The 13,933-nt window shown below is 40.5% G+C and overlaps 1 protein-coding gene across 6 annotated transcripts in view; it reads left to right on the forward strand.

Annotated features, from left to right (window-relative positions):
- The window catches only part of CNTNAP4 (contactin associated protein family member 4), a gene marked incomplete at both ends in the record, with an annotated part of 248,388 nt that overhangs the window by 39,072 nt on the left and 195,383 nt on the right, over positions 1–13,933 (forward strand). The window lies entirely within an intron of this gene.

A 13,933-nucleotide genomic window follows, 5' to 3' on the forward strand; every position in this document is an offset into this window, starting at 1 on the left:
ACTTTTAAAAGTTACTAGTTATTTTAAAATAACAAACTCTCAGTGTGTTTCCTTCTCAATGTGGATGACGTGATTTGCTCTCCTGTTGAGGAATGGGAACTTCAATAGCTTTCACGCTCCTGTAGGAACACTCAGCTCATATTGTTAATTGTTAGGTTGTGTTTAATTGCTTGAATTCATTTAAAGGAAAGTGCATATAATTCATTGACAACTTGCTATAGAAATAAGAGAATTTCAAAAGTCTGCACTTGGGGACAGAATATAATCGTGGTCCCTTTTCATAATCTGCTAAGGCAAAAACCATCTGTGCATGTATTCTATGGTGATACTAACACAGAAAACATTTTTAACAACCATAAAGCAGTACACACTGACATCATGTATTATTAAAACCGTGATTTGCTCATTTATTATCCCCTTCTAGCATGCCATATGTCAGCCACCTCTTCTAATTTTACTGCTTGATGTTATTCTTGGTCTGTTGTTTAATGTTTGAGTACATTGAACATTAGGCATAGCAAGTAGATCATGTGTGCATGTGTCTGTCTGTGTTTTATCATCTGGTACACATTATAAATACCTAACAATTTAGCATGATTTTAAATTTGTTTATTTCAAAAATTTATCTCATATTATTTAAGACAATTACTAATGTGTTTCTTTTATATTGACATAACTATGTGTGTTTCTGAGTGTGAGATTATCAAAAAGAGTAATCACTGAGATCCTTGTAGCAAATGGGGAACTGGGAGGGCCTTTAGTATTTTTGTGTTAACCTTTTACTTTTATTTGCCTTGTAGTGAGAGTTATTGATCACATTGGACTATCTCTCTATATTTTCTGTTCTGAATCCCTTATTGATCACAGGCAAGTGGGCTCTCCTGGACCCTCTGAGAGCCTGTCCTGACCCTGTACCCAAGGTCCTCCCAGTGGGAATGCTGCCATCACAGCACTGCTCTGGGAGGAGGTCCATCTCGTGCTTCTTTAAAGTGAAGCAGAGTTTAACATTTGCCACCACTCCATTTAAGTAATAAAAGCTTTCATAGGATTTGGCTCTTGGAAAGAGATACAAAATTTAATTTAACTATTTTTATTTCATTTAAGTTGAGGTTCAATAAATCACAAAAAGTATATGTAAGTTATTAATTGGATAAAATTATATTTTTCATTAATTCACATACTCATCAGAAACCTCCATCAGAGGGACTCATTTTCATTCTTAATTCGTTTCTATGGCTCTTGGTGAAACACAATATCAAACTTCATGAATCTCATTTGCATGTTAATGAAACAGAGAAACAAAACAGGCTCATTTTAATTATCTTTTGCTGGTTGTCAACCTACTTGATTACATTTTTCTTTTACATTTAGTTTTTCTTTCCCCCCCCCCTCATAATTACATGAAGCGTTCACAAAAGAACGTCAGATTTTGAGTGATTTATTAAAGGCTATATATTATTCCTAGTATGGCACCATTCCTTGTAGTGTTTAGATCAGGCTATGGAAGGGTATTCAGCCAAGTTAGCAGGTCATGTCTTAAATAAACTGAATCAGCAACTAAAGGCCCCAGTGTCCTACAAGCACAGGTAGGGTGACCTCTTTCCTGTGGAATCTGGAAAACTTAAGAGCCAAAGATTGTCAGGCAAAAAGTGAGAAACCAAGTTCAACAGCCCACTGCCTTCCCTCTGTGCAGTAGGAACTATGAAAATGATTAGGCCCTCTAAGCGGGGACTGAGGTCAGGAAAAGGCTTCATGTTCTCATTTCTGCCAGCAGGGAAGAAGAAAAAGGAATCTTTTTTTTTTTTAGGTATATTAATTTAAATTTTTTACTTGAGTGCCAGTGTGGGTTGAATTGTGTCCTTCAAAGGAAACTTGCACATCTTGACTTGATCTCTATAAATGTGATCTTATTTGCACATAGGGTCTTTGCAGATATGAGTTAAGGTTATATTGGATTAGAGTGGCCTCCAAATAAGGCCTTATCAGGAGAAAGAGAATTGGAGACACACAAAGACTGAAAAGACAGACGGAAGGCGGGGTGAAGACAGAGGCAGAAATTGGAATGAGATAGCTACAAACCAAAAAAAGTCATGTGTTGCATACAACTACTGGAAGCAAGGAAGGATTCTTCTCTAAGGCCTGCTGAGAGAGATGAACCTGCTGACACATTGATTTTGGACTTATAGCCTCCAAAACTGTCTAAGAAAAAAATCTGTTCTTTAAAGCTGCCCAGTTAGTATACTGTGTTCCCGCAGCCCTGAGAAACTAGTACAAGTGCCAGTGAGTAAATAACTTCTTTTCCTACTCTCTTTGCTCTGGGAAGATGCATCTCAATTTGAACCTGGCAGACTCCATGGCTCAGAGAAGTATAATCCAAACTTAACTGTAAACAACACATCAAAAAATAATCACTGCTAATCCTGGCTATATAATGGAATTAAATCTCCCTCTGCCTTTACATAATATTTCCATTGTTGTAGTAGTTTCAGGATTGTTTGAAATATAATGGACAACTTAAATTTTTACTATTGTCGATGTAGAATTCAAACAGGTTCTAGTGCACCATTTGATAGTCTATCAAATGTGTGCTCTTAGGACAGCATTTAAAGAAGCCATACCTATAGAACTGCTCCTGGGGTTGCAAAATAATTCCAATTGGAAATCTTGGAAATGGGTTATTGCAATGTGATATACTTGTGTATACAAGTAAAATAATAAAGCAGTAAATAAGATAAAAAATAACATATTTATATGTGTGAATATAAACAAATATATGTACATGTGTTAAAGTATAAAACAGATTGTTTTCATAACTGACAAACACAGGGATACTGCGCTTTATTGCACTTCACAGATGTTGGGTTTTCACAAATTGAAGGCAAGACCTCCACCAGCAAGAAGATTACAACTCACTTAGTGTGACACTCACTTTATGTGGTGGTGTGGAACTGAACCTGTAATATCTCTGAGCTATCCCTGTTTTCTCTCATCTATTCTGTAAGTTCAAAATATTTCCAGTGTTGCTAAAAAGTTGAATATTTATCTGTATTTTCCCATCATCTATTTTTTTTTTAACCACAGCTAAACCCTTCTACTCTAAATGCTTGTAAAACAATGCTTTCCCAGGCATATACAATCTGCTGTTATAATCAAGTATCTATTTATAGCAAAATTAGCATATATAGTTAATTAACACAGAGAACTCTCATTCTTGGCTATAGTTCTAATGTGAATAATTATAACATTCTATGAAGAAATATTTGGCAATTTTTTTCTGCCCCAAATCATTGCACTTGTTTGCATACAACTACTATGCTTACATTAAAATCCCAAAGATAAATTCCCAAGATATGCATGATGCACATCAGTGTTTAAGAGAACAGATGAGGTGAACGTTTCCTGCTGTCAAACATATTGCATGAAATCTTTTATAATTATTACATTAAAAAAATAATAACATTAGTGTTTTGGGTTTCTTAGGATAAATTCAAAGAAGTAGAATCTCTGGTCATAAAGCAATTCCATTTTTAATTTTTTGAGTCAATTCCATACTGTTTTCCACAGTGGCTGCACCAATCTACATTCCCACAACAGTGCATGAGGGTTTTCTTTTCTTCACATCCCTGCCAACACTTGTTGTTTGTTGATTTGTTGAAGACTAGAGGCCCGGTGCACAAAATTTGTGCATGGGAGGGGTGACCCTCAGCCCAGCCTGCACCCTCTCCAATCTGGGACCCATCAAGGGATGTCCGACTGCTCATTTCACAATCCAGGACTGCTGGCTCCCAACTGCTCGCCTGCCTGCCTTCCTGATTGCCCCTAACCACTTCTGCCTGCCAGCCTGATCACCCCTTAACCACTCCCCTGCCAGCCTGATTGATGCCTAACTGCTCCCCTGCCAGCCTGATTGCCCCTAACTGCCCTCCCCTGAAAGCCTGGTCAACCCTAACTGCCCTCCCCTGTAAGCCTGGTCACCCCTAACTGCCCTCCCGTGCAGGCCTGGTCCCCCCCAACTGCTCTCCCCTGCAGGCCTGGTCCCTCCCAACTGCCCTTCCCTGAAGGCCCGGTCACCCCCAACACCCCTGCTCTGCCGGCCTGCTCACCCCTAACTGCCCTCCCCTGCAGGCTTGATCGCCCCCAACTGCCCTCCCTTGCAGGCCTGGTCCCTCCCAACTGCCCTTCCCTGCTGGCCATCTTGTGGTGGCCATCTTGTGTCCACATGGGGGCAGCCATCTTTGACCACATGGGGGCAGCCATCTTTTGTGTTGGAATGATGGTCAATTTGCATATTACTCTTTTATTAGATAGGATAGAGGCCTGGTGCACGGGTGGGGGCTGGCTGGTTTGCCCTGAAGGGTGTCCTGGATCAGGATGGGGGTTCCCTTGGGGCATGGGATGGCCTGGGAGAGGGGCCTGCCTGTAGTGGTTTGCAGGCGGTGACCCAAGCGGAGGCCCTGGTATCTGGGATTTATTTATCTTCTATAATTGAAAGTGTGTAGTCTTGAGCAGAGGCTAAGGCAGGCCAGGGCTGCGGAAGCTTGGCTTCCTCCATCATCGGGGGAAACTCAAGCCTCCTGCTCTCTCCAGTTCCGTGGCTGCCGCCATTTTTGTTGGGATGTATTTACCATATTTTCCGGCGTATAAGACAACTTTTCAACCCAGGAAAATCTTCTATACGCCCAGTCGTCTTATACGCTGGAAAATATGGTATCTTCTATAATTGAAACTTTGTAGCCTTGAGTGGAGGCCTGGGCCGGCCAGGGTATGTGGAAAGCTTGGCTTCCTCCATTGCTGGGGAAACCCAAGCCTCCAGCTCACTCCATGGCCGAAGCCATCTTGGTTGGGGTTAATTTGCATACTTGCTCCTGATTGGCTGGTGGGCGTGGCTTGTGGTTATAGCAGAGTAATGGTTAATTTGCATATTACTCTTTTATTAGATAGGATAGTGAGGTGTTATCTCATTGTGATTTTAATTTGCATTTAAGAAACCCTAATTCGAAAGAGTATATGCACCCCTGTGTTCATTGTAGCGTTATTTACAATAGCCAGGACTTGGAAGCAGCTCAAGTGTCCATCAGTAGATGAGTGGATAAAACAGCTATGGTACATTTTTACAATGAAATACTACTGGGCCAGAAGGAAGGAAGGAAGGAAGGAAGGAAGGAAGGAAGGAAGGAAGGAAGGAAGGAGAAAGAAAGAAAGAAAGAAAGAAAGAAAGAAAGAAAGAAAGAAAGAAAGAAAGAAAGAAAGAAGAAAGGGAAGAAAAAAGAAAAGGAAAGAAAAGAAAAAAAGAAAATTTTACCCTTTGTGACAGCCTGATTGGATCTGGAGAACATTATGCTAAGTCAATGGTTGTCAAAATACGGCTCGTGAGCCACATGCGGCTCTTTGGCCCCTTGAGTGTGGCTCTTCCACAAAATATCACGGCCTGAGCGAGTCTATTTTGAAGAAGTGGCGTTAGAAGAAGTTTAAGTTTAAAAAATTTGGCTCTCAAAAGAAATTTCAATTGTTGTACTGTTGATATTTGGCTCTGTTGACTAATGAGTTTGCCGATCACTGTGCTAAGTAAAATAAGCCAGTCAGAGAAAGACAAGTATGGCATGATTTCACTCATATGTGCAATCTAATGAACAAACTGAGCTAACAAGCAAAATAGAGACAGACTTAGAGAGCAGGCTGACAGCTCTTGGGGGAGGGGCTTCTGGGAGGTGGAGAAAGGATGGAGCAAAAAAAACAAAAACTCATGGACATGGAGAATAGTATGGTGATTGTGGGGGCAAAGTGGGTGGGTGGAGGTGCAAGAGGTTATAAGGGGGATAAATGGTGATGGATAAAATAAAAAAAATAATAACATCAATATATTTAATAACCAATACTTTCTTTATGAGGAAAAGAATAGGATATGAATTTTTTGCAGCACTGAAAAAGACTCAAGCCTAACTTACGTGGTGCCTCATCGGCACATGGGTGTGGGTCAGAAATATGCCTGATAGATCCCCGGGGCCAGAGATGGGGCAGGCAAGCTTCCTCGCCTGTTTACTGCACTGGGGAAGGCCTATTCTTGTAGAGTTTGTTAGAGAAATATGCTTCTATATCAACTGCTTCCCCATCACTCCTAGGATCTGATGTGCTGAGGAAGCCCAAGGCACCTCAGTAATTACTGGAATTGCAAGGGTCCACCACCTCCATGCTGATTCAGGCTGTGGCACATGACTTCTTATTAGCTTTGCCTAATTTTTCTTTCTCGTGGCCTAATTTATCTCTGGGATTAGAAGATGTACAGTTCCTAAAATTGTAATGAGAGCTCTTAAACCCAACTAAGTCCCTCAATAGTCAGATTCTTAAGAGTCACCCCTATAGTCACAGAACACATGCTTCCCCAACGCACTGACCCTCAGCCCATCAGCTGTGCTTCTTAGGTATTTTCTCCCCTGGATCATAACATTTGAGGTGAAGAGCAAACACTGTGGTATTAGGCATATCTGGGATCATTCACCATTCCTGGGTTTAAATCCCTGCTACTTTTTACTTATTTAAGGACAGAAAACATATGTAACCTCTATGCTTTAATTCCCTAATTTTCTATTGGAAGCATAAAGAAAGTACTGAAATGCTATTGGCCTTATTGAAAATGATCGCAGCGCTGTGGTGTGGTTACGAGCATTACCAAAGCACAGCCCCAGGAGAGTGTTAAACAATTTCAAAGTGTGACCTTCCAATTAACCCCATTTTAGCAAACCTCACAGGACCAAATATATACATTAACTTATACAAAGGTAATCTCAGGGAATTCAGGCTTCCACATAACTCTGGTAGGAAGAGTTGATTTATTCCTGGTTAATTTTAAAACAAAGCAGCGTCAATGATTTATAGTTACATTTTATAAGTTCATCATTAGCTTGAAGTAAAGAAAAAATGTTCTTATATATCCTTAGTCAAAGTTTGTGAATTAGGGTGATCTGATGGTTTTATTGAAAATACTTTCACTTTTTTAGTCATTGGAAATTGGTTTGTGAAGTTAAAAAACTTTCTAACGTTTTTTTAAAATGTTTTTTATTTTTGATAGTATTACAAATATGTCCCATTCCCCCCCCTACCTGCACCTCTATTTCTTCACTACCCTATTGCCCATGTCCATAGGCTATGCATATAAATATATAAGTTCTTTGGTATATCTCTTCTCATCCCCCCAATCCCACATCGAGGAATGTCAGTCTGTTCCATGCCTCCATGCTTCGGGTCTTATTTTGTTGGTCAATTCATTTTGTTCATTAAATTCCACAAATAAGTGAGATCATGTGATATTTGTCTTTCTCAGATAGGCTTATTTCACTTCTTGCTAGCATTTTGATAAAGGTGTGGAGAATGAAGTTGAAATCAATTTTATGGTCAGTGGTGTGTCACTCATGCTTCCAGATTATATTTTGTGTACTAACCTTGAGAAGGTGAAATAAAAATGAGTAAAGATTTACATCTCATTTCTCCATATGCTTATATCCTCTACTCATTAGAGGAGAGTTTGCTGTCACCTCTGGGATTAATATTGAATCACTTTTCTTCTATTGAAGAAGATTCGTTTGATTTAACACCAGAGATGGTTGTCCACTTGACCTTTTGGTTCTCTTCTTACTTTGGGTGTTGCCCTCCCTCTTGCCCCCCCTCCTTAAGGACATGTCCCCCCTCTTCTAATGACTCTCTCCAATGTCTGGATAGTCCCTCTAGCGCACCCTTCATTGTCCTTGTCTGCCCCATAGCACATTTCGTTTAGCTCTGAATCAATCTGATGATGTAATATGAGTGAGTGAGCCAAGGAGCTACTGCTAAGTTATTTATAGTGATAAAAAATGCTGGTTTTGGAATCATGAAAACTAGATTATAATACTAAATGGTGGTTGGCCTTGGGGGAAATGATATTTCCTCTTTCCTATGAAAGCACAGGGTTGAATTTGAGGATTTCTAAATTCTATGACAATGAACTCTTTTTAATTTGAAACATTCTATAGGTAACGTCTTTTCTTCCTCACTCTAATAATGGAATTTTCACAGCATGTGAGTGAGTGAAATGGATTCAATAGGAAGGTAGTGGAGTACCTTGAGGCAGATTGTCCTAATTCATCTCAAACTAGACGACACAGAATGCTCCTGGCCTAGGACATCTTGTCAACTGTTATAAAATCTAATAATTAAATTATAAATATGGCCCTAGTCGGTTTTGCTCAGTGGATAGAGCGTCAGCCTCCGGACCAAAGGGACCCGAGTTTGATTCTGATCAAGGATATGTACCTTGGTTACAGGCTCCTCTCCGGCCTGGGCCCTGGTTAGGGCTCATGCAGGAGGCAACCAATTGATGTGTTTCTCTCACAGCGATCTTTCTTTCTGTCTTTCCCTCTTTCTTCCACTCTCTCTAAAAATCAATGGAAAAATATCTTCAGGTGAGGATTAACAACAACAACAACAAATTAAAAAAACAATGACTCAAATTTGGCCAATTAAAATATATTCATAAAGTTACAAATTATCAATAATATATGACAATTTCTCTGTGTATCACTAATATTGTTCACATTGTTGAATAGGAAAAGTTCACATGTAGGTAAAGTGAAAATAAACAGTGAGTTAAGTAATAAACAGTGAGTTAAGTTAAGTAATAAACAGGTATTTTATGTTGGGATCTCCGAGAAACACAACCTGGGCTGATGACTGAGGTGCCTGTTGGGAATAGCTCCCAGGAGAAAACGGGGAGGGAGTGGAGGAAGCAGGACAAAGAAGGGGAAGAAACCAAACTATTTCAGGTGCAGTCCCCCACACAGCCTGATCCCCCAGGAAACCCTGGATGATGACATTTTACCTAAGACTTTGTCCTACCTCATGGTCAAGGGCCTGAGTTTAGCAAAGTGGCCAGCTGTCTGATTAATTTAGAAACGTTAGTGTCTTGGTCAGCTTCAGCTGCTATAACAAAAATACCCTCATCTGGGTGGGTGGCTAAATAACAGATATTAATATATTTAGTAACCAATACTTTCTTTATGAGGAAAAGAATAGGATATGAATTTTTTGCAGGACTGAAGAAGACTGTTTCTTCCCCTTCTTTGTCCTGCTTCCTCCACTCCCTCCCCGTTTTCTCCTGGGAGCTAGCCCCAACAGGCACCTCAGTCATCAGCCCAGGTTGTGTTTCTCGGAGATCCCAACATAAAATACCTGTTTATTACTTAACTTAACTCACTGTTTGTTACTTAACTCACTGTTTATTTTCACTTTACCTACATGTGAACTTTTCCTATTCAACAATGTGAACAATATTAGTGATACACAGAGAAATTGTCATATATTATTGATAATTTGTAACTTTATGAATATATTTTAATTGGCCAAATTTGAGTGTCAGCAGATTTGGTTCCTGGTGAGAGCCCCCCTCTGGCTTGTAGACAATTGCCTTCTCACTGTGTGCGCATGGCCTTTCCTGGGTGCACGTGCAGAGAGAGGTCTCTCTGTCTTCCTCTCCTTATATGGACACGAATCCCATCATGAGGGTTTCGCTCTGAAGACCTAATCTAAACTTTATTACCTCCCAAAGTACCAGATGTCACCATGTTGAAGGTTATAGCTTCTTCAACATGTGAATTTTGATGAGGCACAAATATTCAGCCCATAACAGCTACGTTTCTATAAACTAGTAAACCAGCTAGAAAGTGTTAATGGCTTAAGGATATCTGAGAGAAACCAAGATAGCCAGGCCTTCAGGGGCAAGGTTCAGAGAAAGGAAATGCCGTACAGAGAGCCTGACATTTTCTGCACCAAACAACACAACTTCAAAATATATAAAGAAAATGGACAGAAATAATAGGAGAAATAGACAATATAATTGAAACACAAAATCACTGTGAGGGGTTTTTAATAGAATTCTCTCTGTAGCTCATTGAAGAATTAGGTCATGGAAATACAGAAGATTTTAACAGCAAAGTTAACAAATTTGACAAAATATGTAAATATGTAATTTATATTTTAATGTGTTGCAAAATAAAACTCTGTCTCCAACAGCTCCAGAATACACTTTCTTACCCAGTGTACTGGAATATTTACTTAAATTTATTCAGGGTCATAAACAGTATTTCAACAAATCTCAAAGGATTTAAAACCTACACAGTAAGTGCCCTGGATACAATTAAGGTAGAAATCAATAATTAAAAATATTAAAAAGCCCAGAAAGGTGTGGAATTTAATTAACACACCTCTAAAAAAGAAATCTCACTGGAAATTACAGAACTCAGTAATAACAAAATACTATAGATCACGATTGTGAACTGCAGCTCAGACCAAATTGATAGCCTTAATTGCTTATATTACAAAAAAAGAGAAGCTAAGTATTAATTAATGATCCATCCATACTTCTCAATTTCTCAAGAAATTAGAAGAACAATAGATGAAACTAAAAGTAAGGAATAGGAGACAAAAAAAAGAAAAGCACAGTAGTTAATGAAGTAGAAGACATGCAATACAGAAAATCAATAAGACAAAAAATATAAGAGGATATTTTAAACTTCTTGCTAATAATTTTGAAAATTTAAATGAATCAAAAAATTATTTGAAAAACCTGACCTACAAAATTGAACCCAAGAAATGAAACAGAATATTTAAATATTCCTCTGTCTGTTAAAGATAGTAAATCCATAATTTACATGCTCCAACAGAGAAAACTCCAGGCTAAAATCTTCATCTGTGAATTCTTCCAAACACTTTAAAGGAAGATATAACTCTAATTTTATATAATTGCTTCCAGAGGACAGAAAAAGAGTCATATACTCCCCAACTCATTCTGTGAGGCTAGCATCACCTTGATGCCAAACTCTGTCAAGGGCAAACAAGAAAGGAAAATTAAAACCAGCTCTCATGAATATAAATGCAAAATGCTCTAAACAAAATGTTAGCAGACATGTGTGAAGGGCCTCAGAATGAGAACGCCCCCTCTCAGCTGGAATGTCCATTTGCTCTGCGGGCCTGGTGGGTGGACAACTACAGAAACAGTGAGAGCAGGGGCTTAGAGCTTCCTTCTCTGATACTATGCTTATGTGTCCTGAGCCTCTTCCCCAGGACAGGATGGAGCAGAAGTGTGAGGATAACTATGAGTAGGAAACCACCTTTTTTGAATTCACTAGTGTTAGAGACTATTATAATGAAAGATGTGTTGTAATCTGACACTTCTTGAGTGACACATCCTCTCAGCCCCACCTCTTTTGCCAGCCCCTGTGGTAAGGACCAAGTCCAGCTTGCCACAGGTGTAACAGAGCCTCATCTTGGGCTGGGCCACTTACCTGGGGCTTCCTGTCCTGTGGCTTCCTGGTGCTGAGAGATGATCTACCTGCCCCAGGGAATCCACAGGCAGCATACACTCTATGGTGGGGAATGGGTCGTATTGTCTGCCTGTGAGGCTAACCTTGACCATAGAGGTTGAAAACTGATGGATAAAATGTTCCCCTTTTTGCCCTCAGGATAGAAAGTTCTGAGATGCATCTTATAAGGCTTCTCAGGAGTGTTAAATCGCTCATTTTATTCATACTCTACCCCCCCCCCCCCCATTTTATCATGATTTTATTTGTCTATCTGTGTTCTTCTGTATCTCATTGAGCTTCTTTAAGATGATTATTATGAATTATTTGTTAGGCAATCCAAAGGCCTTCATTTCTTTGCAGTTGGAAGTGTATTAATGTCCTTTGGTGTCATGCTTGCTGATTTTTGGTGATCTGTGTGTCCTTGCATTGTTGTCTCTGCATGAGAAGGAGCACTACTGAGCAGGTCCCTGGGAAGGTAGAATTGGTCCCATACTCTGTCCAAGAGGGGCTGGAACCAACTCACAGGGTCGCTTCAGGATCCTGCGTCTGGGGGCATGGGTGGGTGTGCCTCCTGCCAGGTCCCTGTGTGGGCTGACTGTCCCCTGACTGAGGCAGGGCAGGGCTGAAGACCGGTCACAGGGTTGCTTCAAGATTTATAGTCAAACCAAGGTCAGCAGGCCTGCCTTCAGGGGCTGGAGGAAAGTGACTCTTGCTGGGTAACTGATCGGGCAGGACAACGCCTGGACTGTGGCCGAGAGGAGCTGGAGCCAGGTCACAGGGCTGCTCCTGGACCTCAGCTGAGAGGAGCTAGAGCTGGGTTACAGGACCACTTCAATATGCACAGTCAGACCAGGCGAGAGGGCCTACCTCTGGGGGTAGCAACTGGCTTGTCTCCCAGCAGGACTGCTCCCTGATGACAGCTGTGGGGACCTGGGGCCAGATTATGTGGCCGCTTCATGATCTGCAGTTGGACTGAGGTTGGCTGGTCTGCCACAGGGACATGGGTAGGTGTGTCTCCTGCCCGGTCTCTGGGAGGACAGAACTACCTTTGGACCATGGCTTGGACCAAAATGGGTGGGCCTGACTCCAGGGGCACAGTCAGGACTGCCTGTGGGTCCTTGGGAGACAGGACTGCTTCTGACCTGAGGTTGGATCCCAGTGCTCTCACAAGGGGAATTTTGTCCATGGATGGCTGCCAGATTGTTAAAGGGGATGTGAGCTGCAGACCTCCTATTCTGCCATCTTGCTAATGTCACTTCATATATATTTATATATATAACTTATCTATCCATCTATCTAATAGTTCTGTAAATTAAAATATTTTCCCCATAAATTATTTTATATGGTTTTTAACTGTAACCATTTTGAAGGCTGATCTGTAGATGAAATTCCACGAGAAAAAGATGTTGACAAATTACATGATTTATTTATCATTATTTTATAAGGGCTTCTCTGTGTTTCTTCTCAAATAGGACTTTATATCAGATTTTCTCCCTTAGTGGGAATTGTCAGGGCCTTATAGCTCTAATAACTTAAGTAGAAAGCGAGCCTAAAATCACATTTAGTGTTTTGAGTATTATTTATTGTTTTTATCTTATCTTTTTTTTATCCCTTTAAAAAATTGACTTACAATGAATATTAAAAATAGAAAATAAAAGGGATACATATAAAACTGACTATGAAATTGGCCATATAAAATATAACTGACTTAATATGGACCATATAAAAATACCTGACAGTATAAAAATGAAAAGCAAGGTCAGACTTGCCAAAATGAGACTGTTTACAAGGTTTCCCCAAAGCCTCCTCCTTGACCTCAGCATTGTGCACGCCCTCCCTGAGTGGCTTGTCCACTGCCAGGGCCTCAAGAGAAGTCCTGTTCCGACACCTCCTACATTGGTGCTGGAGAGGAACACATCTAACAATCTCTTTTCTTTATTTTTTCAATTGCCTGCTGGAATTTCCCAGCTGCCTGCGAGATGTCTTCACTAACAAGCTCAACATATCCAAACCAGCTTCTACCTGTAATGACTTTTCTTTTCTGGTTCTGGTGGTTATCTAAATCACCATGGCTTAAAATGAATAGAATCACTTTTTATTTCTCTCTTGCCCTTCTTCCTGAAGATGATAAATTCTGTGCATTCCTGGTTTGCAGTCTTTCTCTCTCTCTCTCTCTCTCTCTCTCTCTCTCTCTCTCTCTCTCTCTCTCTCACACACACACACACACTCCTTCTTTTTTTTGGTTTTGTTTTCATTGCTACCTTCCAAATGCAGTTCTTTGATTTCTAGACAGAGTATAAGGGAGGGAGAGAGTGAGAGAGTGAGAAAGAGAAACAGCAATGTGAGAGAGACACAATGAGTGGTTGCTTCCCAAATGCACCCCAACTGGGGCCAGGGATAGAACCTGCAACCCAGGTACGTGCCCCTGACCGAGAATCGAACCCATGACCCTTTGCTGTACGGGCTGACACTCTAACCACTGAGCACCACTGGTCAGGGCAGTTCTTTGATTTCTAAATAATGTTATTTTAATACTAGAGGCCCGTTGCAGGAAGATTCCTGCAAGAATAGGGCTTCCTGTGGCGGTCTCCGCTGTCCCGCCTGCT

The sequence above is a fragment of the Cnephaeus nilssonii genome, assembly GCF_951640355.1.
Source record: "Cnephaeus nilssonii genome assembly, chromosome: 20".
Lineage (NCBI taxonomy): Eukaryota > Metazoa > Chordata > Mammalia > Chiroptera > Vespertilionidae > Cnephaeus > Cnephaeus nilssonii.